Source organism: Lepisma saccharinum, chromosome 27, assembly GCF_977018435.1.
Source record: "Lepisma saccharinum chromosome 27, izLepSacc3.1, whole genome shotgun sequence".
NCBI classification, from domain to species: Eukaryota; Metazoa; Arthropoda; class Insecta; order Zygentoma; family Lepismatidae; genus Lepisma; species Lepisma saccharinum.
In genome coordinates, this window is record NC_139255.1 from 32891729 (window position 1) to 32917787 (window position 26059).

The 26059-nt window shown below is 40.6% G+C and overlaps 1 protein-coding gene and 14 non-coding genes across 18 annotated transcripts in view; 14 read left to right on the top strand and 1 right to left on the bottom strand.

The window, feature by feature from the left end:
- The window catches only part of LOC145980337 (putative peptidase C1-like protein F26E4.3), a 316609-nt gene that overhangs the window by 42958 nt on the left and 247592 nt on the right, over window positions 1-26059 (bottom strand). The gene's annotated exons all lie outside the window — the stretch shown is intronic.
- Window positions 559-673, top strand: TRNAF-AAA (transfer RNA phenylalanine (anticodon AAA)). The gene is made up of 2 exons: window positions 559-596; window positions 628-673. It is a non-coding gene; the product is annotated as a tRNA-Phe (tRNA).
- On the top strand, window positions 1503-1617 carry TRNAL-CAA (transfer RNA leucine (anticodon CAA)). Its single transcript has 2 exons — window positions 1503-1540; window positions 1572-1617. It is a non-coding gene; the product is annotated as a tRNA-Leu (tRNA).
- Window positions 1818-1932, top strand: TRNAL-CAA (transfer RNA leucine (anticodon CAA)). The gene is made up of 2 exons: window positions 1818-1855; window positions 1887-1932. It is a non-coding gene; the product is annotated as a tRNA-Leu (tRNA).
- On the top strand, window positions 3079-3193 carry TRNAL-CAA (transfer RNA leucine (anticodon CAA)). The gene is made up of 2 exons: window positions 3079-3116; window positions 3148-3193. It is a non-coding gene; the product is annotated as a tRNA-Leu (tRNA).
- TRNAL-CAA (transfer RNA leucine (anticodon CAA)) lies at window positions 3709-3823 on the top strand. The gene is made up of 2 exons: window positions 3709-3746; window positions 3778-3823. It is a non-coding gene; the product is annotated as a tRNA-Leu (tRNA).
- TRNAL-CAA (transfer RNA leucine (anticodon CAA)) lies at window positions 4339-4453 on the top strand. The gene is made up of 2 exons: window positions 4339-4376; window positions 4408-4453. It is a non-coding gene; the product is annotated as a tRNA-Leu (tRNA).
- Window positions 4654-4768, top strand: TRNAL-CAA (transfer RNA leucine (anticodon CAA)). Its single transcript has 2 exons — window positions 4654-4691; window positions 4723-4768. It is a non-coding gene; the product is annotated as a tRNA-Leu (tRNA).
- TRNAL-CAA (transfer RNA leucine (anticodon CAA)) lies at window positions 5284-5398 on the top strand. Its single transcript has 2 exons — window positions 5284-5321; window positions 5353-5398. It is a non-coding gene; the product is annotated as a tRNA-Leu (tRNA).
- TRNAL-CAA (transfer RNA leucine (anticodon CAA)) lies at window positions 5599-5713 on the top strand. The gene is made up of 2 exons: window positions 5599-5636; window positions 5668-5713. It is a non-coding gene; the product is annotated as a tRNA-Leu (tRNA).
- On the top strand, window positions 5914-6028 carry TRNAL-CAA (transfer RNA leucine (anticodon CAA)). Its single transcript has 2 exons — window positions 5914-5951; window positions 5983-6028. It is a non-coding gene; the product is annotated as a tRNA-Leu (tRNA).
- Window positions 6229-6343, top strand: TRNAL-CAA (transfer RNA leucine (anticodon CAA)). The gene is made up of 2 exons: window positions 6229-6266; window positions 6298-6343. It is a non-coding gene; the product is annotated as a tRNA-Leu (tRNA).
- TRNAL-CAA (transfer RNA leucine (anticodon CAA)) lies at window positions 6859-6973 on the top strand. Its single transcript has 2 exons — window positions 6859-6896; window positions 6928-6973. It is a non-coding gene; the product is annotated as a tRNA-Leu (tRNA).
- On the top strand, window positions 7174-7288 carry TRNAL-CAA (transfer RNA leucine (anticodon CAA)). The gene is made up of 2 exons: window positions 7174-7211; window positions 7243-7288. It is a non-coding gene; the product is annotated as a tRNA-Leu (tRNA).
- TRNAL-CAA (transfer RNA leucine (anticodon CAA)) lies at window positions 7803-7917 on the top strand. The gene is made up of 2 exons: window positions 7803-7840; window positions 7872-7917. It is a non-coding gene; the product is annotated as a tRNA-Leu (tRNA).

Sequence of the window (26059 nt, forward strand, 5' to 3'; positions counted from 1 at the left end):
TGGTCCTCGAATGAGGGCGTGGGTGCGAATCCCACTCCTGACAAACTGTTTCTTTTTTTGTTGGTAAGATTTCATAAATGCCCATAATATCATATATTTTGTGCAGCTCAGGGAAAAAAGAATTTCAACTTCGATTTATATGTGAGACAACAATAACAATTATGAAATTCTGCTTGTTTTCACTTGACTCTTGTTGATTACCATTACTCGTAACATTGTATGTGATCAAGGTGCCTTCAAGTAGTCAGGATGGCCGAGCGGTCTAAGGCGCCAGACTCAAGCGAAAGCTTCCACGGTTGTGTGGCTGAGGAATTCTGGTCCTCGAATTAGGGCGTGGGTTCGAATCCCACTCCTGAAAAACTGTTTTCTTTTTGTTGGTAAGATTTCATAAATGCCCATAGTATCATATATTTTGTGCAGCTCAGGGAAAAAAGAATTTCAACTTCGATTTATATGTGACACAACAATAACAATTATGAAATTTTGCTTGTTTCTACGTGAATCTTGTTGATTACTATTACTCCGTAACATTGTATGTGATCAAGGTGCCTTCAAGTAGTCAGGATGGCCGAGCGGTCTAAGGCGCCAGAATAAAGCGAAAGCGACCACTATTGTGTGGTTGAGGAATTCTGGTCCTCGAATGAGGGCGTGGGTTCGAATCCCACTCCTGATAAACTGTTTTCTTTTTGTTGGTAAGATTTCATAAATGCCCATAGTATCATATATTTTGTGCAGCTCAGGGAAAAAGTAATTTCAACTTCGATTTATATGTGACACAACAATAACAATTATGAAATTTTGCTTGTTTCTACGTGAATCTTGTTGATTACTATTACTTCGTAACATTGTATGTGATCAAGGTGCCTTCAAGTAATCAGGATGGCCGAGCGGTCTAAGGCGCCAGACTCAAGCGAAAGCTTCCACGGTTGTGTGGTTGAGGAATTCTGGTCCTCGAATGAGGGCGTGGGTGCGAATCCCACTCCTGACAAACTGTTTCTTTTTTTGTTGGTAAGATTTCATAAATGCCCATAGTATCATATATTTTGTGCAGCTCAGGGAAAAAAGAATTTCAACTTCGATTTATATGTGAGACAACAATAACAATTATGAAATTTTGCTTGTTTTCACTTGACTCTTGTTGATTACCATTACTCGTAACATTGTATGTGATCAAGGTGCCATAAAGTAGTCATGATGGCCGAGCGGTCTAAGGCGCCAGACTCAAGCGAAAGCTTTCACTATTGTGTGATTGAGGAATTCTGGTCCTCGAATTAGGGCGTGGGTTCGAATCTCACTCATGACGAACTGTTTTCTTTTTGTTGTTAAGATTTCATAAATGCCCATAGTATCATATATGTTGTCCAGCTCAGGAAAAAAAGATCTTCTACTTCGATTTATATGTGACACAACAATAACAATTATGAAATGTTCCTTGTTTTCACTTGACTCTTGTTGATTACCACTCCTCGTAACATTGTATGTGATCAAGATGCCTTCAAGTAGTCAGGATGGCCGAGCGGTCTAAGGCGCCAGACTCAAGCGAAAGCTTCCACGGTTGTGTGGTTGAGGAATTCTGGTCCTGGAATGAGGGCGTGGGTTCGAATCCCACTCCTGACAAACTGTTTTCTTTTTGTTGGTAAGATTTCATAAATGCCCATAGGATCATATATTTTGTGCAGCTCAGGGAAAAAAGAATTTCAACTTCGATTTATATGTGACACAACAATAACAATTATGAAATTTTGCTTGTTTCTACGTGAATCTTGTTGATTACTATTACTTCGTAACATTGTATGTGATCAAGGTGCCTTCAAGTAGTCAGGATGGCCGAGCGGTCTAAGGCGCCAGACTCAAGCGAAAGCTTCCACTATTGTATGGTTGAGGAATTCTGGTCCTCGAATGAGGGCGTGGGTTCGAATCCCACTCCTGACAAACTGTTTTCTTTTTGTTGGTAAGATTTGATAAATGCCCATAGTATCATATATTTTGTGCAGCTCAGGGAAAAAGGAATTTCAACTTCGATTTATATGTGACACAACAATAACAATAATGAAATTTTGCTTGTTTCTACGTGAATCTTGTTGATTACTATTACTTCGTAACATTGTATGTGATCAAGGTGCCTTCAAGTAGTCAGGATGGCCGAGCGGTCTAAGGCGCCAGACTCAAGCGAAAGCTTCCACGGTTGTGTGGCTGAGGAATTCTGGTCCTCGAATTAGGGCGTGGGTTCGAATCCCACTCCTGAAAAACTGTTTTCTTTTTGTTGGTAAGATTTCATAAATGCCCATAGTATCATATATTTTGTGCAGCTCAGGGAAAAAAGAATTTCAACTTCGATTTATATGTGACACAACAATAACAATTATGAAATTTTGCTTGTATCTACGTGAATCTTGTTGATTACTATTACTTCGTAACATTGTATGTGATCAAGGTGCCTTCAAGTAATCAGGATGGCCGAGCGGTCTAAGGCGCCAGACTCAAGCGAAAGCTTCCACGGTTGTGTGGTTGAGGAATTCTGGTCCTCGAATGAGGGCGTGGGTGCGAATCCCACTCCTGACAAACTGTTTCTTTTTTTTGTTGGTAAGATTTCATAAATGCCCATAGTATCATATATTTTGTGCAGCTCAGAGAAAAAAGAATTTCAACTTCGATTTATATGTGAGACAACAATAACAATTATGAAATTCTGCTTGTTTTCACTTGACTCTTGTTGATTACCATTACTCGTAACATTGTATGTGATCAAGGTGCCTTAAAGTAGTCATGATGGCCGAGCGGTCTAAGGCGCCAGACTCAAGCGAAAGCTTCCATGGTTGTGTGGTTGAGGAATTCTAGTCCTCGGATGAGGGCGTGGGTTCGAATCCCACTCCTGACAGGCCGTTTTATTTTTGTTGTTAACATATCCTAAATGCCCATAGGATCATATATTTCGTGCAGCTCAGGGAAAAAAGAATTTCAACTTCGATTTATATGTGACACAACAATAACAATTATGAAATTTTGCTTGTTTCTACGTGAATCTTGTTGATTACTATTACTTCGTAACATTGTATGTGATCAAGGTTCCTTCAAGTAGTCAGGATGGCCGAGCGGTCTAAGGCGCCAGACTCAAGCGAAAGCTTCCACTATTGTGTGGTTGAGGAATTCTGGTCCTCGAATGAGGGCGTGGGTTCGAATCCCACTCCTGACAAACTGTTTTCTTTTTGTTGGTAAGATTTCATAAATGCCCATAGTATCATATATTTTGTGCAGCTCAGGGAAAAAAGAATTTCAACTTCGATTTATATGTGACACAACAATAAAAATAATGAAATTTTGCTTGTTTCTACGTGAATCTTGTTGATTACTATTACTTCGTAACATTGTATGTGATCAAGGTGCCTTCAAGTATTCAGGATGGCCGAGCGGTCTAAGGCGCCAGACTCAAACGAAAGCTTCCACGGTTGTCTGGCTGAGGAATTCTGGTCCTCGAATTAGGGCGTGGGTTCGAATCCCACTCCTGACAAACTGTTTTCTTTTTGTTGGTAAGATTTCATAAATGCCCACAGTATCATATATTTTGTGCAGCTCAGGGAAAAAAGAATTTCAACTTCGATTTATATGTGACACAACAATAAAAATTATGAAATTTTGCTTGTTTCTACGTGAATCTTGTTGATTACTATTACTTCGTAACATTGTATGTGATCAAGGTTCCTTCAAGTAGTCAGGATGGCCGAGCGGTCTAAGGCGCCAGACTCAAGCGAAAGCTTCCACTATTGTGTGGTTGAGGAATTCTGGTCCTCGAATGAGGGCGTGGGTTCGAATCCCACTCCTGACAAACTGTTTTCTTTTTGTTGGTAAGATTTCATAAATGCCCATAGTATCATATATTTTGTGCAGCTCAGGGAAAAAAGAATTTCAACTTCGATTTATATGTGACACAACAATAAAAATAATGAAATTTTGCTTGTTTCTACGTGAATCTTGTTGATTACTATTACTTCGTAACATTGTATGTTATCAAGGTGCCTTCAAGTATTCAGGATGGCCGAGCGGTCTAAGGCGCCAGACTCAAGCGAAAGCTTCCACGGTTGTGTGGCTGAGGAATTCTGGTCCTCGAATTAGGGCGTGGGTTCGAATCCCACTCCTGACAAACTGTTTTCTTTTTGTTGGTAAGATTTCATAAATGCCCACAGTATCATATATTTTGTGCAGCTCAGGGAAAAAAGAATTTCAACTTCGATTTATATGTGACACAACAATAACAATTATGAAATTTTGCTTGTTTCTACGTGAATCTTGTTGATTACTATTACTTCGTAACATTGTATGTGATCAAGGTGCCTTCAAGTAGTCAGGATGGCCGAGCGGTCTAAGGCGCCAGACTCAAGCGAAAGCTTCCACGGTTGTGTGGCTGAGGAATTCTGGTCCTCGAATGAGGGCGTGGGTTCGAATCCCATTCCTGACAAACTGTTTTCTTTTTGTTGGTAAGATTTCATAAATGCCCATAGTATCATATATTTTGTGCAGCTCAGGGAAAAAACAATTTCAACTTCGATTTATATGTGACACAACAATAACAATTATGAAATTTTGCTTGTTTCTACGTGAATCTTGTTGATTACTATTACTTCGTAACATTGTATGTGATCAAGGTTCCTTCAAGTAGTCAGGATGGCCGAGCGGTCTAAGGCGCCAGACTCAAGCGAAAGCTTCCACTATTGTGTGGTTGAGGAATTCTGGTCCTCGAATGAGGGCGTGGGTTCGAATCCCACTCCTGACAAACTGCTTTCTTTTTGTTGGTAAGATTTCATAAATGCCCATAGTATCATATATTTTGTGCAGCTCAGGGAAAAAAGAATTTCAACTTCGATTTATATGTGACACAACAATAAAAATAATGAAATTTTGCTTGTTTCTACGTGAATCTTGTTGATTACTATTACTTCGTAACATTGTATGTGATCAAGGTGCCTTCAAGTATTCAGGATGGCCGAGCGGTCTAAGGCGCCAGACTCAAGCGAAAGCTTCCACGGTTGTCTGGCTGAGGAATTCTGGTCCTCGAATTAGGGCGTGGGTTCGAATCCCACTCCTGACAAACTGTTTTCTTTTTGTTGGTAAGATTTCATAAATGCCCACAGTATCATATATTTTGTGCAGCTCAGGGAAAAAAGAATTTCAACTTCGATTTATATGTGACACAACAATAACAATTATGAAATTTTGCTTGTTTCTACGTGAATCTTGTTGATTACTATTACTTCGTAACATTGTATGTGATCAAGGTTCCTTCAAGTAGTCAGGATGGCCGAGCGGTCTAAGACGCCAGACTCAAGCGAAATCTTCCACTATTGTGTGGTTGAGGAATTCTGGTCCTCGAATGAGGGCGTGGGTTCGAATCCCACTCCTGACAAACTGTTTTCTTTTTGTTGGTAAGATTTCATAAATGCCCATAGTATCATATATTTTGTGCAGCTCAGGGAAAAAAGAATTTCAACTTCGATTTATATGTGACACAACAATAAAAATAATGAAATTTTGCTTGTTTCTACGTGAATCTTGTTGATTACTATTACTTCGTAACATTGTATGTTATCAAGGTGCCTTCAAGTATTCAGGATGGCCGAGCGGTCTAAGGCGCCAGACTCAAGCGAAAGCTTCCACGGTTGTGTGGCTGAGGAATTCTGGTCCTCGAATGAGGGCGTGGGTTCGAATCCCACTCCTGACAAACTGTTTTCTTTTTGTTGGTAAGATTTCATAAATGCCCACAGTATCATATATTTTGTGCAGCTCCGGGAAAAAAGAATTTCAACTTCGATTTATATGTGACACAACAATAACAATTATGAAATTTTGCTTGTTTCTACGTGAATCTTGTTGATTACTATTACTTCGTAACATTGTATGTGATCAAGGTGCCTTCAAGTAGTCAGGATGGCCGAGCGGTCTAAGGCGCCAGACTCAAGCGAAAGCTTCCACGGTTGTGTGGCTGAGGAATTCTGGTCCTCGAATGAGGGCGTGGGTTCGAATCCCATTCCTGACAAACTGTTTTCTTTTTGTTGGTAAGATTTCATAAATGCCCATAGTATCATATATTTTGTGCAGCTCAGGGAAAAAACAATTTCAACTTCGATTTATATGTGACACAACAATAACAATTATGAAATTTTGCTTGTTTCTACGTGAATCTTGTTGATTACTATTACTTCGTAACATTGTATGTGATCAAGGTTCCTTCAAGTAGTCAGGATGGCCGAGCGGTCTAAGGCGCCAGACTCAAGCGAAAGCTTCCACTATTGTGTGGTTGAGGAATTCTGGTCCTCGAATGAGGGCGTGGGTTCGAATCCCACTCCTGACAAACTGCTTTCTTTTTGTTGGTAAGATTTCATAAATGCCCATAGTATCATATATTTTGTGCAGCTCAGGGAAAAAAGAATTTCAACTTCGATTTATATGTGACACAACAATAAAAATAATGAAATTTTGCTTGTTTCTACGTGAATCTTGTTGATTACTATTACTTCGTAACATTGTATGTTATCAAGGTGCCTTCAAGTATTCAGGATGGCCGAGCGGTCTAAGGCGCCAGACTCAAGCGAAAGCTTCCACGGTTGTGTGGCTGAGGAATTCTGGTCCTCGAATTAGGGCGTGGGTTCGAATCCCACTCCTGACAAACTGTTTTCTTTTTGTTGGTAAGATTTCATAAATGCCCACAGTATCATATATTTTGTGCAGCTCAGGGAAAAAAGAATTTCAACTTCGATTTATATGTGACACAACAATAACAATTATGAAATTTTGCTTGTTTCTACGTGAATCTTGTTGATTACTATTACTTCGTAACATTGTATGTGATCAAGGTGCCTTCAAGTAGTCAGGATGGCCGAGCGGTCTAAGGCGCCAGACTCAAGCGAAAGCTTCCACGGTTGTGTGGCTGAGGAATTCTGGTCCTCGAATGAGGGCGTGGGTTCGAATCCCATTCCTGACAAACTGTTTTCTTTTTGTTGGTAAGATTTCATAAATGCCCATAGTATCATATATTTTGTGCAGCTCAGGGAAAAAAGAATTTCAACTTCGATTTATATGTGACACAACAATAACAATTATGAAATTTTGCTTGTTTCTACGTGAATCTTGTTGATTACTATTACTTCGTAACATTGTATGTGATCAAGGTGCCTTCAAGTAGTCAGGATGGCCGAGCGGTCTAAGGCGCCAGACTCAAGCGAAAGCTTCCACGGTTGTGTGGTTGAGGAATTCTGGTCCTCGAATGAGGGCGTGGGTGCGAATCCCACTCCTGACAAACTGTTTTTTTTTTTGTTGGTAAGATTTCATAAATGCCCATAGTATCATATATTTTGTGCAGTTCAGGGAAAAAAGAATTTCAACTTCGATTTATATGTGAGACAACAATAACAATTATGAAATTTTGCTTGTTTTCACTTGACTCTTGTTGATTACCATTACTCGTAACATTGTATGTGATCAAGGTGCCTTAAAGTAGTCATGATGGCCGAGCGGTCTAAGGCGCCAGACTCAAGCGAAAGCTTCCACTATTGTGTGGTTGAGGAATTCTGGTCCTCGAATTAGGGCGTGGGTTCGAATCTCACTCCTGACAAACTGTTTTCTTTTTGTTGTTAAGATTTCATAAATGCCCATAGTATCATATATGTTGTCCAGCTCAGGAAAAAAAGATCTTCTACTTCGATTTATATGTGACACAACAATAACAATTATGAAATGTTCCTTGTTTTCACTTGACTCTTGTTGATTACCACTCCTCGTAACATTGTATGTGATCAAGATGCCTTCAAGTAGTCAGGATGGCCGAGCGGTCTAAGGCGCCAGACTCAAGCGAAAGCTTCCACGGTTGTGTGGTTGAGGAATTCTGGTCCTCGAATGAGGGCGTGGGTTCGAATCCCACTCCTGACAAACTGTTTTCTTTTTGTTGGTAAGATTTCATAAATGCCCATAGGATCATATATTTTGTGCAGCTCAGGGAAAAAAGAATTTCAACTTCGATTTATATGTGACACAACAATAACAATTATGAAATTTTGCTTGTTTCTACGTGACTCTTGTTGATTACCACTCCTCGTAACATTGTATGTGATCAAGGTGCCTTCAAGTAGTCAGGATGGCCGAACGGTTAGTCTACCTGCAGCTCGTGCAGGTATCAGTTCGTACCGAGCTCCGCTCTTCGCGTGAAAAGGCTTAGTGATCGAACTGTCTGAGTTAGCTAGGGCCGTATACGGTTTGCTAGTGTTGTGTTAGTTCTTTTTTCCTTTGGAGTGCAAGCGAGGTTTTAACTACAATTACCGTGAGCCAGTGAAGATACGATGAAATAGTTCACGATGAATAAACAAAGAGAAAACACCTTGAAATTTGTTTTCCGTGAGGTCAAAACGCGACCTACGTCATTGGATTTTCATCGATGGTTTCATGATGTCTACCAAGTGCCTACGAACCAAGTGCTTAGTTTTGAAATAGATTACTTTCGTAAGTGTTTGTACGTGAAATTTGCGACAAAAGTGGTAGGAGAAAGGTTACTAAATGATTTTGGTGCTGAGGTAATCTACAGTGACGTAGATGGTGATCATAAAGTTGAAGTAGAATGGGCCCACCAGCGGCATGTAATCGTCAGAATCCATGTAGTCCCAATTGAATTAAGTGCAGAAGTGATAAGTCGTGTCATGAGGTCTTATGGGGAAGTGTTAAAAATTGAAGACGAGACATACTCTGCAGATCACATTTACCCTACTCGAACTGGACGTGTCTTGATTAAAATGATACTACGTAAACCCATACCCTCATATGTAACAATGAATGGAGACTCTTATTGGGTAACATACCCTGGGCAGGTGCGTATGTGCCTCGCGTGTTCGGGGGAGGATCATGTAGTTGCTCAGTGCCCTAAGCGTCGATCCTCAGGGAACCAGCCCCGCAGGGGTCCGGTTAATATACCCGCTGACAATGTACCGATGGTATATGAACCAACTGTGCTACCCGTACGGACTAAACCAAGAGATTCAGCTCCGTTAGTTGCAGAAGTCCCAGCGTCAGGAGATAGCAATGGAGGTAACACGGATAGCCCCAGAATCACCGACGAGGAGACAGGTACCAGACAGGAAGTTAGTGAGTAGAATGCACCAACAGGAAGGGAAGAGATGGAGCAGCCAACATTGACCACTTCAGAGGAGATGCATCACATACCCCCGCCCCCACCCCCAAGTGCTTTGTTCGCGGAGGCAGAATTCCCCGTAGTTACCTCTCCTAGGAAATCACGGTCAAGATCTGTATCAAGGTTACGGTCAGTGGCGGAAGAGTCCATGGTGCTACGTAGAAAGAAGAAGAAAAATAATGAATGCGTAAGTTCCACAATAGTTCATAACGAATTTAGAGTAGAACCTGGTACCCCAAAACAAGATGTTTCAAAGGGTAGTTTAACAAGTCATTCAGGAAATGTAATTAAAGAGAAACCTTCGACGAGTAACAAACTTACCCCAGATTTATTTAGTGGAAAGCATAGTTAATGCATTCTAGGCAGAAATTAGAGTTTAGTAATGTTGAAGAATGTAAGTAAGTTTAATTTTCTTTTGTGGACAGTTCTAATCATGCAAACATTTACCTTGGCATTTATAAATTTGAATCAAATGCAAAGTAAGACCAAAATAATTGCTCTCAATGACTTTCTCATTAAATCGTCTATTGATGTGGCCCTCTTACAAGAGGTAGCCATAGACGATTTTTCTGTACTGAACATGTTTAAAGTTTACAACAATTTTACTCCCTTTGCACAAGGGACTGCCATAGCATGTAGGCGACACTTGGATTTACGTAACGTAGTGCCCCATCCCACGGGCAGACAAATAAGTGCCAAATTAGGCTCAGTGTTTCTCTGTAATGTGTATGCACCGTCAGGAAGCCAAAACAGACGGGAAAGAGAAGATTTTTTTTTCAACAGTTGTAGGGCCCGAGTTGACATCCCACACACTAGACACTATACTAGTGGGAGATTTTAACTGCGTAATTCGTTCACAAGATCAAAATCCAGGATAAAACTTCTCACGTGCGCTCTATGAATTAACGCAGGGGTTACAACTGCGTGACGCTTGGATACACACCAATGGCGAAAGTCAAGGTTACACACATATCACCTCCAATAGTGCGTCAAGGATAGATAGGTTTTATGTCGCACCAAGATTTCAGGAATATATCATTATTGTTCAAAAATTTCCAGTATGCTTTAGTGATCATAGTGTCCCAATTCTCAAAATAAATTTAGATTTGATCAAACCCCGACAAGGTAGCGGATACTGGCTTTTAAATAGCACATTATTACGCAATGGTAGTTATGTCCAGCTAATCAGGGAAACGTGGAACGAACTCAAGGCCTCTCGGCCAGTGCACAAGACCCTAATCGAGTGGTGGGAAACTCGAGTTAAGCCTAAATTTCGTCAGGTCAGTAAATTCTTCAGTGCAGAGGTTAGTAGAGATCAAAGAAACAAATATAATTTTTTGTATGCAGTCTTGAATGATCTCCATCGTTTAGCATTGCAAGGTAATTTCGATCGTCCTTATGCAAATGAAATAAAAGCGCAATTACTTGCTATACATAGGAAACGAACATCTGCAGCAATAATAAAGAGCAAGATTCTTCCTATAGACCCAGACGAGCAAGCCACACTAAGTCACATTCTTCAAGAACATAAACACGCCAGGAGTCACGTTATTCATAAATTAACTTTAGATTCCGGTGAAGTTGTCACCAGCCCTCATAGTATACACGACAGGTTTTTGCAATACTAAAAAAATCTTCTTGGTCAAGCCTTTAATCCAACAGAAACGCAATGCAATTTTTTGAACTACCTCCCTGCGTCACTGACAGAAAATGAAAGAACTGAGCTCACACAACCGTTTAGTAAAAAGAAGGTTCATGATGCAGTATTCAAAGCTCCGAGGAATAAAACTACAGCCGAAGATGGATTACCATCAGAATTCTATCAATGTTTCTGGGATCTAATAGGAGACGAATTAACGGAATGGGTCAACGAAGTGTTGACAACAGGGACCATAGGGAAGACCAGTAGCACGGGAGTGATAGTGTTAGTTCCCAAAAAGGCAAATCCAAATTTCGTCACAGATTTTAGGCCAATTTCCATATTGAGCAGTGACATCAAACTTATAAGTAGGTGCATAAATCAGCGTTTAAAAAAATATATGGTTAAACTTATTGGCAATTTACAGTTCGCTTGTAATACGTCCCAAAGTATACATCACTTGCTACAAACGATAAGAGACGTAATTATTACCAAACAAAATAAGAATGCATCAGAGGCAATTCTATCTTTAGATTTTTCTCAAGCATATGACAGAGTGAGCCACGAATATCTGTACAAAATCTTAGAAGCATATGGCTTCGGAGACACTTTTCTTAATTGGATAAAAACATTATATAATCATATGCTGCTAAAACTCAAAATAAATGCTTTCTTGACAACAAGTTTTAAAATGCGACGAGGTGTACTACAAGGTAGTCCCTTGAGTAGCACATTGTACGTCCTCACAATAGCCCCCTTTTTGTTTAGTATCCAGCATCATTTACAGGGCATTTCTATGGCTTCCACCACAATACAAGTTGGCAGTTTCATGGACTGTAACGGTCGGATTGACCATTACTGGTTTTTCGTATATTGTAATAATTAATTGCTGGCCAGCTACAAGGTGTAGGGTTAAGTAATATGCTTCCATGAGTGTACTTTTATGTTATTATTGCTTGTAAGTGTATATTATTGGATTGTGCTTTGCTGGATGTTAGATTCCCCTGTTTTTACCTCCCCGGTTGGGGGAGCTAGCTGTCTTACAAAGGACCGTTGGCAGTGGAATTTTCCAACGCTACGGGGTCCACGTCCACGGACGTTTGCCCCGGCTATAAAAAGAGCCAGTGGGCTTTAGCAAAAAAACAGTGTTTCCCCATTGAACGACGAAAGAGGAACGTCTCCTCAAGTTTAGTCCACTTATGGTGGCTAAACTGGATACCATAATGTAGCATCTGGTTATGCCAGCCCCTGTTGCTGTCCCAAGTCCCCTTTTAGAAAAAGCTTTGATTATGTGGATATTTCCGAATTTGATTAATTGATGCCCAAAAGAAAGAGAGAAGGCGTAAGAAAACGCATTTGTAACGGAATATCATTTAAGCTGAGGATAGGCCCACCGAGATAGTTTTGCTAACTCGGTGGTAAGGGAAGTGCCGATGGTTATGCCATAGGTGCGCAACTATATTATTAGAGATTTGGTAATTTTGGTCTATGCAAGACACTCATGGAAACGCTCTGTAAAATATGTATATATATAACTACGTATAATAAACCAATATATCCTACGAGAATGTTATGATTTCAAGAACTACGGTACTGTCCATTTAACCAGTTGTATATTCACTTGCTGTATATGTGTAAACGAACCAGGGACATAAAAATATAAATTGTTATGTGAAACCCCCCTTTTGTAATGTCGGCGCAAATATAATCTGCTCGCATGGCACCCAGGGTGAGGTGAAAGGAAAGAAACGAGGGATAGGGGGGGGGCGACGACTTCCACATATGGGGGCTCCATTGTCCAGGATATATCTTGTTGTATAAATTGTCGTCAGGTCTATAGGTTTGAAAGATAGACGGACTGACGGACGGATAGATTTTTTAATTTTTACAGCGAAGATCGTACAGAAGTGAATGTTATTACGTAGTGGAAAAAGTAAAGTAGAAAAAATGGCAGTACAAATTGATAGAGATTTGCTTGGACAGCTATTGGGTAATCAGGATATAAGCGATAAATCTCAGGAGGAAATTATTAGGGAATTAAATAATCTTGCTTTATCGCGCACTGAACAGCAGAGTGCTAAGGAAGAGGAGAAAAAAGTTCAGAAAATTCTCGATAAGTCAAATTTACCGATTCCAGTCTTCACAGGGAGCGATGACAAGATTTCGCCGCATGATTATTTGCAGGAGTTGCGGAATTATAAAGATGTCATGAGCATTTCGGAGAAGTCATTGTTTGACAAGATTCTTCCGTTTTCGCTAAGGAGGGCTGCAGGGGATTGGTTTAGATTTTCACGCCCGTTTGAAGATTTCAAGAGCTTTGAAAATGCTTTTTTTAGAAGAATATTATTCTGTAGATTATAAGAATGAGATCGACCGTTTGATTCTGAATCGCTTCCAAATGAGCGAAGAATCTCTGGTTTTGTTTATTCGTCGAATGAGAAAACTCTTTTCTATGAGGCAAAAAGAGACAGACGAATGTGACGTAATCGAACATATTCTATCTCATGCACACCCTAGTTTCCGAAGACATTTCTATGGAATGCAATTTCATACCTTGAAGGAATTGGAATCTGAAGCAGCCATTGTTCAGAGGAGGTTGTATTCAGAAAGGCTTTATTTTTCACCGCTCGCCGGTGAGACGGAATTATCTTTTTCTGAAGTTTGCAACACTGAAGAGGACACCTCGCAAAGAACAGGAGGAAAACATTTCGCTTTGTCCGCGATGACAAGCGAGGGGGGAACTGAGAGTGACCAGCTACCCTTATGCTCTCTGAATCCAGGTTTAGGAAAAAGGATCAAGGGCTGTGAAACAACCGCGTTTCTAAGAAGGGGTATTGGCGGTGACACGACCGTAGGGCAAAAGAGACCCTCTTTTGATGCGACTTTTGGACAAGCGGGGGCCAATAAAAATTCTGCAAAGATAATTTGTTGGGGCTGCAGTAGTGAGGGCCATAAACTCCAGGAATGTCAACAGGCCAATAAAAGGAACCGACCCGCTGGAAAGGGAGGTCAGCAGCGTCCCCAAATAAACATTCTGTCGCCCGCCGGGAGAAAACGCAGAAACAAAGGCCGTTTTTTGAATGGAGAAAGCTGTTTTCAGCAAGACCTCGAACCTCTCATTCAATGTAAGATTAACAACAAACGCTTTGTATTATTTGCAGATACGGGAGCTTCAGCTTCTACGCTAAGTTTGGAAACAGCCAAGTTATTAGAGAGGGATGGAAATAAATTCATGAAGACGAGAAAATGGAACATTTCATTGGCTGTGGGCAGCGTTACATCAGTTGGCGAGATGCATGCTACTGTTTGTATTAATAACATGAAATTTAGGCATAAATTTATCATCCTAGAGAATTGTTTCCGTGACATAATCGTTGGAAGGGATTTTTTGAGGCACAGTGGGATAATTTTGCACATTAAGGAGAACGGTTGGTCGTTCAAGGATAGCGACGTGATTTACACGTTTTTGAAGCGTTCAGGAACAGGAGAAACTAGTCTAACTATTATGCAAAGAAATAATGAAATGCCTGTTGCCCGACAGAGGAATCTGCGAATGCAGGAGCCAGTTGGAAACACTGCTGATGTGGAAAATATGATTGAGAGAACTCTGACAACGGAGCATGTCAAGGGAAATTTAAGGAAAATCATAAACCAATATCCTAACGTATTTTCTGATACTCCAGGAGTCACTGATGTTATTGAGCACAAGATTGAGCTTAATGATAATCGACCGTTCTTCTCGAAGCTTCGGCCACTTACTGATGAGAAGCGTGCATGTAAACGAGAATTCGCTGTTACAGTTATGCAGAGAAATAACGTGGTACAGGAAAGGAATAACTCGTCAGATCCCTCGAGCCTGGATGGATGCAACACACATGCACATGAGAATAGCGGGAAGTCTACGAATGAGGATACGGGCCAATTAGTGGATTCCCAAGGACTCGAACTTCAGAAGACTGCAAACGCTGGTGCATTATGCTCTCTGAAAATCTCGAAAGAGGTAAAGAGAAAACGGAGGAAGGGAATAAAAAGGGAATGCAAATTTCCTCGAAAAAATTCCATTTCTACGGACAAGAAGAACCATGCATTATCATTTTTGCCTTTTGCTTTAGAGGACAATGAAAATGATGAATTACTGGTTTCTGAGAGGCTACAAGAAACTTCATCGATTGTTTCAGAGCAAATGAGAGACAGTTTGTTATCTCAAATAATGAAACAACTGAAAGGAAAGCATTTCTCTGGGAGTAGGAAGTATAAGGAGAAAGTTGCTAAGTTGGCCAATCAGTCGTTTTTGGATGAGGAGGGAGTTTTGTGCAGGAGGATAGACTGCAAGCAAGATCCTAAGGGAACAGCCAAGATATGGGTCCCGTTGAGTTTGAAATCTCAAATATTGACGTCACATCACGATTCTGAATTTGCAGGACACAATGGGAAGCAGAAAACTTTGTCGAAAATCAAGGAGAAATATTCGTGGCTTGGAATGACACGAGATATCGCTCGCTACGTCAGAAGTTGCGTTCCCTGTACTGTTTCCAGCAAAGAGAAGACAGAAGAAGTGAGGCTGAAATACAAGAAAGCGAGGCCAGCCATACTTCAGGTGTTCCCGGAAGAAGAGAACGAGATCAAACGTAGGCCATGTAAATTTCGCATCGGAGACAAGGTGTGGCTGAAAGAGCACACTATATCTGGCAGATTGCGTGGCGTTAATGGTGAACTTGAAACGGAACACTCAGGTCCATGTTTAATGTCTGGAAGGATTAAAGAAGATACTTTCAGGGCAAAGAATGGGAATGATTGTCCGATTGTGGAAGGTGAACCAGGCCAGTTGTCCAGCCATAAACCACCAGCTTTTGCTGCGAGGTGGAGGGACAGAAAACAGCCAAGGGGGAGCCACGCGACAACTCCTAATGAGGGTTAGGAAGACTACCGTCTGGCCGCCTAGCCAGCAATCCCAGCTGTCATAATAGCCGACCGCGGATCTTCTTTTATTTGTTATTTTTTTATTTAGTTTTCATTTGTATATAACTTACCCCCATTTTCTTCATTTTCACAACACTGTTTATTTATTTGCGTGTCTCCAAGTTGTAAACAGTAAGACACATTGTGGATTTAGATTCGAGAGTCGAACCAGGACTCGGTCAGGAGTCGAACCAAGGACTCGGTCAGGAGTCGAACCAAGGACTCGGTCAGGAGTCGAAGCCAAGGACTCGGTCAGGAGTCGAAGCCAGGGACTCAGTTGGGAGTCAAATCAGGGACTCAGTTGGGAGTCAAACCAAGGACTCGTTGGGGAGTCAAACCAGGAACCAGAGAAAACCAACTTCAAGGAAGATGCTGTCAGGAAGACTTCATCCTAGAGAGGATACTTCAGTGGCGGACTTCACAAGTAAGAGGAAGCTTGGTGAATCTGTGAACATTGTGGACAATGTGATAAAGTGAATGAACTAGTGACTATTTCATTTTTCAGATACTCTGAGAACAGTTGAATACCTTAGTGGGTATTGTGTAATTGTGTTGGATGATTTTGTAAATATGGTAATCTTGTTTTGAGTGTATTGTTTTTTCTTGTTCCTCTTGAAGGGGGGAACTATGTAACGGTCGGATTGACCATTACTGGTTTTGGTATATTGCAATAATTAATTGCTGGCCAGCTACAAGGTGTAGGGTTAAGTAATATGCTTCCATGAGTGTACTTTTATGTTATTATTGCTTGTAAGTGTATATTATTGGATTGTGCTTTGCTGGATGTTAGATTCCCCTGTTTTTACCTCCCCGGTTGGGGGAGCTAGCTGTCTTACAAAGGACCGTTGGCAGTGGAATTTTCCAACGCTACGGGGTCCACGTCCACGGACGTTTGCCCCGGCTATAAAAAGAGCCAGTGGGCTTTAGCAAAAAAACAGTGTTTCCCCATTGAACGACGAAAGAGGAACGTCTCCTCAAGTTTAGTCCACTTATGGTGGCTAAACTGGATACCATAATGTAGCATCTGGTTATGCCAGCCCCTGTTGCTGTCCCAAGTCCCCTTTTAGAAAAAGCTTTGATTATGTGGATATTTCCGAATTTGATTAATTGATGCCCAAAAGAAAGAGAGAAGGCGTAAGAAAACGCATTTGTAACGGAATATCATTTAAGCTGAGGATAGGCCCACCGAGATAGTTTTGCTAACTCGGTGGTAAGGGAAGTGCCGATGGTTATGCCATAGGTGCGCAACTATATTATTAGAGATTTGGTAATTTTGGTCTATGCAAGACACTCATGGAAACGCTCTGTAAAATATGTATATATATAACTACGTATAATAAACCAATATATCCTACGAGAATGTTATGATTTCAAGAACTACGGTACTGTCCATTTAACCAGTTGTATATTCACTTGCTGTATATGTGTAAACGAACCAGGGACATAAAAATATAAATTGTTATGTGAAACCCCCCTTTTGTAATGTCGGCGCAAATATAATCTGCTCGCATGGCACCCAGGGTGAGGTGAAAGGAAAGAAACGAGGGATAGGGGGGGGGCGACGACTTCCACATATGGGGGCTCCATTGTCCAGGATATATCTTGTTGTATAAATTGTCGTCAGGTCTATAGGTTTGAAAGATAGACGGACTGACGGACGGATAGATTTTTTAATTTTTACAGCGAAGATCGTACAGAAGTGAATGTTATTACGTAGTGGAAAAAGTAAAGTAGAAAAAATGGCAGTACAAATTGATAGAGATTTGCTTGGACAGCTATTGGGTAATCAGGATATAAGCGATAAATCTCAGGAGGAAATTATTAGGGAATTAAATAATCTTGCTTTATCGCGCACTGAACAGCAGAGTGCTAAGGAAGAGGAGAAAAAAGTTCAGAAAATTCTCGATAAGTCAAATTTACCGATTCCAGTCTTCACAGGGAGCGATGACAAGATTTCGCCGCATGATTATTTGCAGGAGTTGCGGAATTATAAAGATGTCATGAGCATTTCGGAGAAGTCATTGTTTGACAAGATTCTTCCGTTTTCGCTAAGGAGGGCTGCAGGGGATTGGTTTAGATTTTCACGCCCGTTTGAAGATTTCAAGAGCTTTGAAAATGCTTTTTTTAGAAGAATATTATTCTGTAGATTATAAGAATGAGATCGACCGTTTGATTCTGAATCGCTTCCAAATGAGCGAAGAATCTCTGGTTTTGTTTATTCGTCGAATGAGAAAACTCTTTTCTATGAGGCAAAAAGAGACAGACGAATGTGACGTAATCGAACATATTCTATCTCATGCACACCCTAGTTTCCGAAGACATTTCTATGGAATGCAATTTCATACCTTGAAGGAATTGGAATCTGAAGCAGCCATTGTTCAGAGGAGGTTGTATTCAGAAAGGCTTTATTTTTCACCGCTCGCCGGTGAGACGGAATTATCTTTTTCTGAAGTTTGCAACACTGAAGAGGACACCTCGCAAAGAACAGGAGGAAAACATTTCGCTTTGTCCGCGATGACAAGCGAGGGGGGAACTGAGAGTGACCAGCTACCCTTATGCTCTCTGAATCCAGGTTTAGGAAAAAGGATCAAGGGCTGTGAAACAACCGCGTTTCTAAGAAGGGGTATTGGCGGTGACACGACCGTAGGGCAAAAGAGACCCTCTTTTGATGCGACTTTTGGACAAGCGGGGGCCAATAAAAATTCTGCAAAGATAATTTGTTGGGGCTGCAGTAGTGAGGGCCATAAACTCCAGGAATGTCAACAGGCCAATAAAAGGAACCGACCCGCTGGAAAGGGAGGTCAGCAGCGTCCCCAAATAAACATTCTGTCGCCCGCCGGGAGAAAACGCAGAAACAAAGGCCGTTTTTTGAATGGAGAAAGCTGTTTTCAGCAAGACCTCGAACCTCTCATTCAATGTAAGATTAACAACAAACGCTTTGTATTATTTGCAGATACGGGAGCTTCAGCTTCTACGCTAAGTTTGGAAACAGCCAAGTTATTAGAGAGGGATGGAAATAAATTCATGAAGACGAGAAAATGGAACATTTCATTGGCTGTGGGCAGCGTTACATCAGTTGGCGAGATGCATGCTACTGTTTGTATTAATAACATGAAATTTAGGCATAAATTTATCATCCTAGAGAATTGTTTCCGTGACATAATCGTTGGAAGGGATTTTTTGAGGCACAGTGGGATAATTTTGCACATTAAGGAGAACGGTTGGTCGTTCAAGGATAGCGACGTGATTTACACGTTTTTGAAGCGTTCAGGAACAGGAGAAACTAGTCTAACTATTATGCAAAGAAATAATGAAATGCCTGTTGCCCGACAGAGGAATCTGCGAATGCAGGAGCCAGTTGGAAACACTGCTGATGTGGAAAATATGATTGAGAGAACTCTGACAACGGAGCATGTCAAGGGAAATTTAAGGAAAATCATAAACCAATATCCTAACGTATTTTCTGATACTCCAGGAGTCACTGATGTTATTGAGCACAAGATTGAGCTTAATGATAATCGACCGTTCTTCTCGAAGCTTCGGCCACTTACTGATGAGAAGCGTGCATGTAAACGAGAATTCGCTGTTACAGTTATGCAGAGAAATAACGTGGTACAGGAAAGGAATAACTCGTCAGATCCCTCGAGCCTGGATGGATGCAACACACATGCACATGAGAATAGCGGGAAGTCTACGAATGAGGATACGGGCCAATTAGTGGATTCCCAAGGACTCGAACTTCAGAAGACTGCAAACGCTGGTGCATTATGCTCTCTGAAAATCTCGAAAGAGGTAAAGAGAAAACGGAGGAAGGGAATAAAAAGGGAATGCAAATTTCCTCGAAAAAATTCCATTTCTACGGACAAGAAGAACCATGCATTATCATTTTTGCCTTTTGCTTTAGAGGACAATGAAAATGATGAATTACTGGTTTCTGAGAGGCTACAAGAAACTTCATCGATTGTTTCAGAGCAAATGAGAGACAGTTTGTTATCTCAAATAATGAAACAACTGAAAGGAAAGCATTTCTCTGGGAGTAGGAAGTATAAGGAGAAAGTTGCTAAGTTGGCCAATCAGTCGTTTTTGGATGAGGAGGGAGTTTTGTGCAGGAGGATAGACTGCAAGCAAGATCCTAAGGGAACAGCCAAGATATGGGTCCCGTTGAGTTTGAAATCTCAAATATTGACGTCACATCACGATTCTGAATTTGCAGGACACAATGGGAAGCAGAAAACTTTGTCGAAAATCAAGGAGAAATATTCGTGGCTTGGAATGACACGAGATATCGCTCGCTACGTCAGAAGTTGCGTTCCCTGTACTGTTTCCAGCAAAGAGAAGACAGAAGAAGTGAGGCTGAAATACAAGAAAGCGAGGCCAGCCATACTTCAGGTGTTCCCGGAAGAAGAGAACGAGATCAAACGTAGGCCATGTAAATTTCGCATCGGAGACAAGGTGTGGCTGAAAGAGCACACTATATCTGGCAGATTGCGTGGCGTTAATGGTGAACTTGAAACGGAACACTCAGGTCCATGTTTAATGTCTGGAAGGATTAAAGAAGATACTTTCAGGGCAAAGAATGGGAATGATTGTCCGATTGTGGAAGGTGAACCAGGCCAGTTGTCCAGCCATAAACCACCAGCTTTTGCTGCGAGGTGGAGGGACAGAAAACAGCCAAGGGGGAGCCACGCGACAACTCCTAATGAGGGTTAGGAAGACTACCGTCTGGCCGCCTAGCCAGCAATCCCAGCTGTCATAATAGCCGACCGCGGATCTTCTTTTATTTGTTATTTTTTTATTTAGTTTTCATTTGTATATAACTTACCCCCATTTTCTTCATTTTCACAACACTGTTTATTTATTTGCGTGTCTCCAAGTTGTAAACAGTAAGACACATTGTGGATTTAGATTCGAGAGTCGAACCAGGACTCGGTCAGGAGTCGAACCAAGGACTCGGTCAGGAGTCGAACCAAGGACTCGGTCAGGAGTCGAAGCCAAGGACTCGGTCAGGAGTCGAAGCCAGGGACTCAGTTGGGAGTCAAATCAGGGACTCAGTTGGGAGTCAAACCAAGGACTCGTTGGGGAGTCAAACCAGGAACCAGAGAAAACCAACTTCAAGGAAGATGCTGTCAGGAAGACTTCATCCTAGAGAGGATACTTCAGTGGCGGACTTCACAAGTAAGAGGAAGCTTGGTGAATCTGTGAACATTGTGGACAATGTGATAAAGTGAATGAACTAGTGACTATTTCATTTTTCAGATACTCTGAGAACAGTTGAATACCTTAGTGGGTATTGTGTAATTGTGTTGGATGATTTTGTAAATATGGTAATCTTGTTTTGAGTGTATTGTTTTTTCTTGTTCCTCTTGAAGGGGGGAACTATGTAACGGTCGGATTGACCATTACTGGTTTTGGTATATTGCAATAATTAATTGCTGGCCAGCTACAAGGTGTAGGGTTAAGTAATATGCTTCCATGAGTGTACTTTTATGTTATTATTGCTTGTAAGTGTATATTATTGGATTGTGCTTTGCTGGATGTTAGATTCCCCTGTTTTTACCTCCCCGGTTGGGGGAGCTAGCTGTCTTACAAAGGACCGTTGGCAGTGGAATTTTCCAACGCTACGGGGTCCACGTCCACGGACGTTTGCCCCGGCTATAAAAAGAGCCAGTGGGCTTTAGCAAAAAAACAGTGTTTCCCCATTGAACGACGAAAGAGGAACGTCTCCTCAAGTTTAGTCCACTTATGGTGGCTAAACTGGATACCATAATGTAGCATCTGGTTATGCCAGCCCCTGTTGCTGTCCCAAGTCCCCTTTTAGAAAAAGCTTTGATTATGTGGATATTTCCGAATTTGATTAATTGATGCCCAAAAGAAAGAGAGAAGGCGTAAGAAAACGCATTTGTAACGGAATATCATTTAAGCTGAGGATAGGCCCACCGAGATAGTTTTGCTAACTCGGTGGTAAGGGAAGTGCCGATGGTTATGCCATAGGTGCGCAACTATATTATTAGAGATTTGGTAATTTTGGTCTATGCAAGACACTCATGGAAACGCTCTGTAAAATATGTATATATATAACTACGTATAATAAACCAATATATCCTACGAGAATGTTATGATTTCAAGAACTACGGTACTGTCCATTTAACCAGTTGTATATTCACTTGCTGTATATGTGTAAACGAACCAGGGACATAAAAATATAAATTGTTATGTGAAACCCCCCTTTTGTAATGTCGGCGCAAATATAATCTGCTCGCATGGCACCCAGGGTGAGGTGAAAGGAAAGAAACGAGGGATAGGGGGGGCGACGACTTTCACAGGACGACGTCACGATTTTTCTCAAGGATGAAAGAGATCTGTACAGTGTTAAAAGCCAAATACATACTTTTGAGCTCACATCAGGAGCAAAACTAAACAATCGAAAGTCATTCCTAATGCCCCTTGGCAAGGAGAATCCTTTCACAAACAATACGGAGATCCCTGTAGACAAGAAAATAAAAGTTTTAAAATAAAACTAAAAATAAAAATAAAAAACACTATTGCTATTTCACTTCACACTCTGTTCACGCTTCATTTCAGAGTCTGGATAGATGGCTTTTTATATCCCGTGAAGCGTCAACACACACAAAATATTGAGTACTTGTTTCTCATTTGTTCTCAAAGTCAAATATACATTAATGTAAATTAGATCACAAGTTCCCGCTCCAAAGTTAGTCATGCCTGACTACAGGTTGGCATTAATTAGATAACAACCATTTTTTACCTTTCTTGAGCAGACTTCCATTGTGTTTAATTTTCGAATTTAAATGCCTGATACGAATGTATGTCCGAGTTTTGACAAATAAATCTATAATTTCCTTCTTTATCATAGCAAACCTGAAAAGTAATAATTTCCTCATTGCTTTCATTACTCCACATTCCCTGCTTAAATTACCAGGAGGATTGTATAAACAAAATGCATTTTCCATTTGTTCAATGATTTGGAAAAATTCTTCAGTAGGTTTATACAGTCCACCACGCGACACTATGTCAACCCATTTTTTCTCTTTTTGACGAACGGGAGGAAGACTGTCCGTACGAGAACCCAAATCTTTATCTAAATGCCGACACTTTTGCGCAATGAAACCTGCGATATAATATAAACCTTCCTTGGAACAGTCGTGGGCTTCGTTGTCACTGCACTCTGTTGGAAACTGGAGTTCGCTGCCATCGGTGTTATCCTTCGTCTTTGATTCGCCTTCCTCTTTGTCAAGTAAAAGGTCAGACACCATCGTACTAAAAACACTATTGTATGTCCTACTGTGTAATTCATCATTCTCGCACTGATCCCTGGTTGGCATTTTTAGGGGAAGTTGTCCTATATTCACTCCTAACAACAGCAGCCTATGTCGGTTTTTAAATTCTGTAGGGAGAGGGTGATCATAGAAACCTCCCATGCCACGAAGACGCGAGAAAAGATTTTCAATTACATCCTGATTCAACCTTGCAGTCAGTAAAAAAATCATATTATGTTTCTGTTTCATATCCTGATAGAGCCCAAATAATGCGTTGATAGACTGTATCATTCCTTGCTGAAAAGGCAACAATTTTCCATGTCCTTTCACGCGAACACTTTCGATGACCTGCTTCATTTCATTTAACACCTTGGTTTGATGTCCAAGATGCACTCCAAAAGCACTTTTTAATTTAACATCAAAATTCTCTTTAACATATGAATGCATTATATCAAACCAGTTGTTAATTAATACGAAAAATTCTGCACTTTCAACTTCATTTTGGAATAAATAACATATAGCACTGCTTGTCCTTCTAGAAAATAACTGAGCGGCATAGAATACTCTTTGTCTCTCGCGACCTGATACGCAAATGTGTGCATCCGTTATCGATAAAGGCAAATGAAGTTCACTTTCATTTTTATTTAACACTGACTGTATGACATTTTTTGTTACGACATTCTGGGATGGCAAGACTAAACCTTTATCAATAAAATGGTTTCTTAGCAATTTAAGCATGTGTGGAGTATCTGCAAATACCCAAATGTTCCGTCCCTTATCATTCGGATTCACAAACGAAGGATGACTCGAAGCGACACCTAATTCTCGCCAAACCCTTATATTTCCACCTCCCAAGTCGGAAACACACGCAACAACTTCATAGCCCGCACTTTGCACTGCTGATATTACTAAATATAAGATCTCCTTAGTCATTTGTGTGTCGAAGTTGTAGTATACAGTTTGTTTCCATGGGGCGTACAACCCGTGAACCAGAATGACCTGTAAAAAAAAAAACTTTCTAAAATCTTGTCATTAAAATGTTGAGTTTCGAGCAATAATTACGGTATTAATACTTGATAATAATCTCATTATGAACTACTAATAAATTTAGTACTTCATCCTGATAACACAGTCTATCGAGATGTGTCTTTCCAAATTTTAATATGTATTTTTCATTCTTAATTATGCTATGTAACACTTTTTTAAGGACTTTAAAGTAGTTTACTTCTATTAGAAAAACTTCAGTCAAAAAATTAACGCTGAGTTTTGGTGAACACACCCTAGCAATTTTATTCCTTTTTTACCTTATATCTTTTCACATTTCCAACACAGTAAGAATACACACGCGCGCGCACACGCTAACGCAAGATAGAAAAAGATGAAGGTTGCAGCGGAAAAACTCCGCAGTCAATGATGAATGATTTGGATTGATTTGGTGTTTTAAGTCCACTTTATGCACAGTAAGGCTAATCGGGACTGGACCTACAGTTTAAAATGGGATCCTAACCACTATGTGCCTCCACCTGGAATCAAACCAGGGACCACTTGATTGAAAGGTGACGACTCCAGAACTGCGCCATCGGAAAGGCTCTCAATGATGAATGAATGAAAATGATTACTTGCTCATTCGTTATGCTAGAATTTGACTTCTGTTACGTTCTAACATTATATAAATAACTTGTTAATTCTACTTGTAAGTAAAGTAATAAATTATTTACCTGTGCATTCTTGAACGGTCCCATGACAGTGTCACTCTCAGCATCGTACGCAACTTTGGAGTATATATTCATTTCGTCGAAGCATAATACGCAGCACTTTTGGTGTGGTTGAAGTGATTCTCCATAACTCTTCATAACATCAATAACACTTTTCAGAAGGCCTGGTCTACACTTGAAACTTTTTGTCCAGTGACGCAAAGTGGAAATGCTTGGAAGAGGGATTTTCATATTTTTCCTCATGTAGGTGTAAGCTTTTCTTGACACATGCCTAAGTGCTAATGCACTTACAATATCACTTCTCGACCACAGTTTCGGTCTGCTTTTGTGGCTAAGAAGACATTCGATTTGGTTGGAGGAAAACACTGGTCGAAGAATTTCCCTTACTTTCTTAGACACATTGAAAGCAGATTGCTTTGATTTGTGAAGTTTTACTAACTGTTGCCTCAAACTTTTATTGCTAATTTGTAAATTCTTCACTTTATGTAATAAACGATTGCATTGTTTCTTTACTTTGTTTACTTTCTTAGCACTTTCATCATGTAGTGTCTGCAGTTTCTTTATTTGTTCTTCAGCACATTTTAATTTCTTTGTCAGCGTTTCGAACTCACTATCTTCTTGCAGATTGGATATATTTCCAGTACTCAAAGTCTCTGAATTATGTGCCATGCAAATTCTTTTGCGAGGAGACAACTCTTCAAGTTTTTCCAATGCTCGCTTTCTAATCTGACGTTTATTGGCACGTCCACTTCGATCAATTATGTCATTTGGCTGTTGCACACTACTACAATTCACCACACAACCAGGCAAATTTAAACTTGGTACAGCGTTTTTATTAAGTTGCGGTCTACAGGCAATGCTCAGCAGTTCTGCTTTTAAGTTCCGTTCGTAATCAGCATCCAGAAAATGCGATGAGCACACTGTCGCTGTTTTGGCGTTAACAGGATCTAACCTCTTACACTTTGAAACCCATACCTTACACGTAATCGGATCCTTTGGGAACGAAAAGTAGCTTACACCTACAGTATTTCTTGCGTTGTTCGGGCACAAAGCAACAGCACAATTGCACGGCATCTTCCTTAAATGTTATTGTTGTTGCAAAAAAAAAAAAATCTCCACTATCACACAAGCTACAGAAAAAGGAAAAACAAGGCACTTTCACACTCTCTCGCACAAATGCAGATCCTATAACAAGCGGAAAGGTCAGTGACAGAGTCACCCCTGTCCTGTGAGTGACGTCAGGGTTGGGACCGGCCACGACCCTCTTTTTTCAGCTTCGGGAGGGAAGACTGCGCTACTTTTT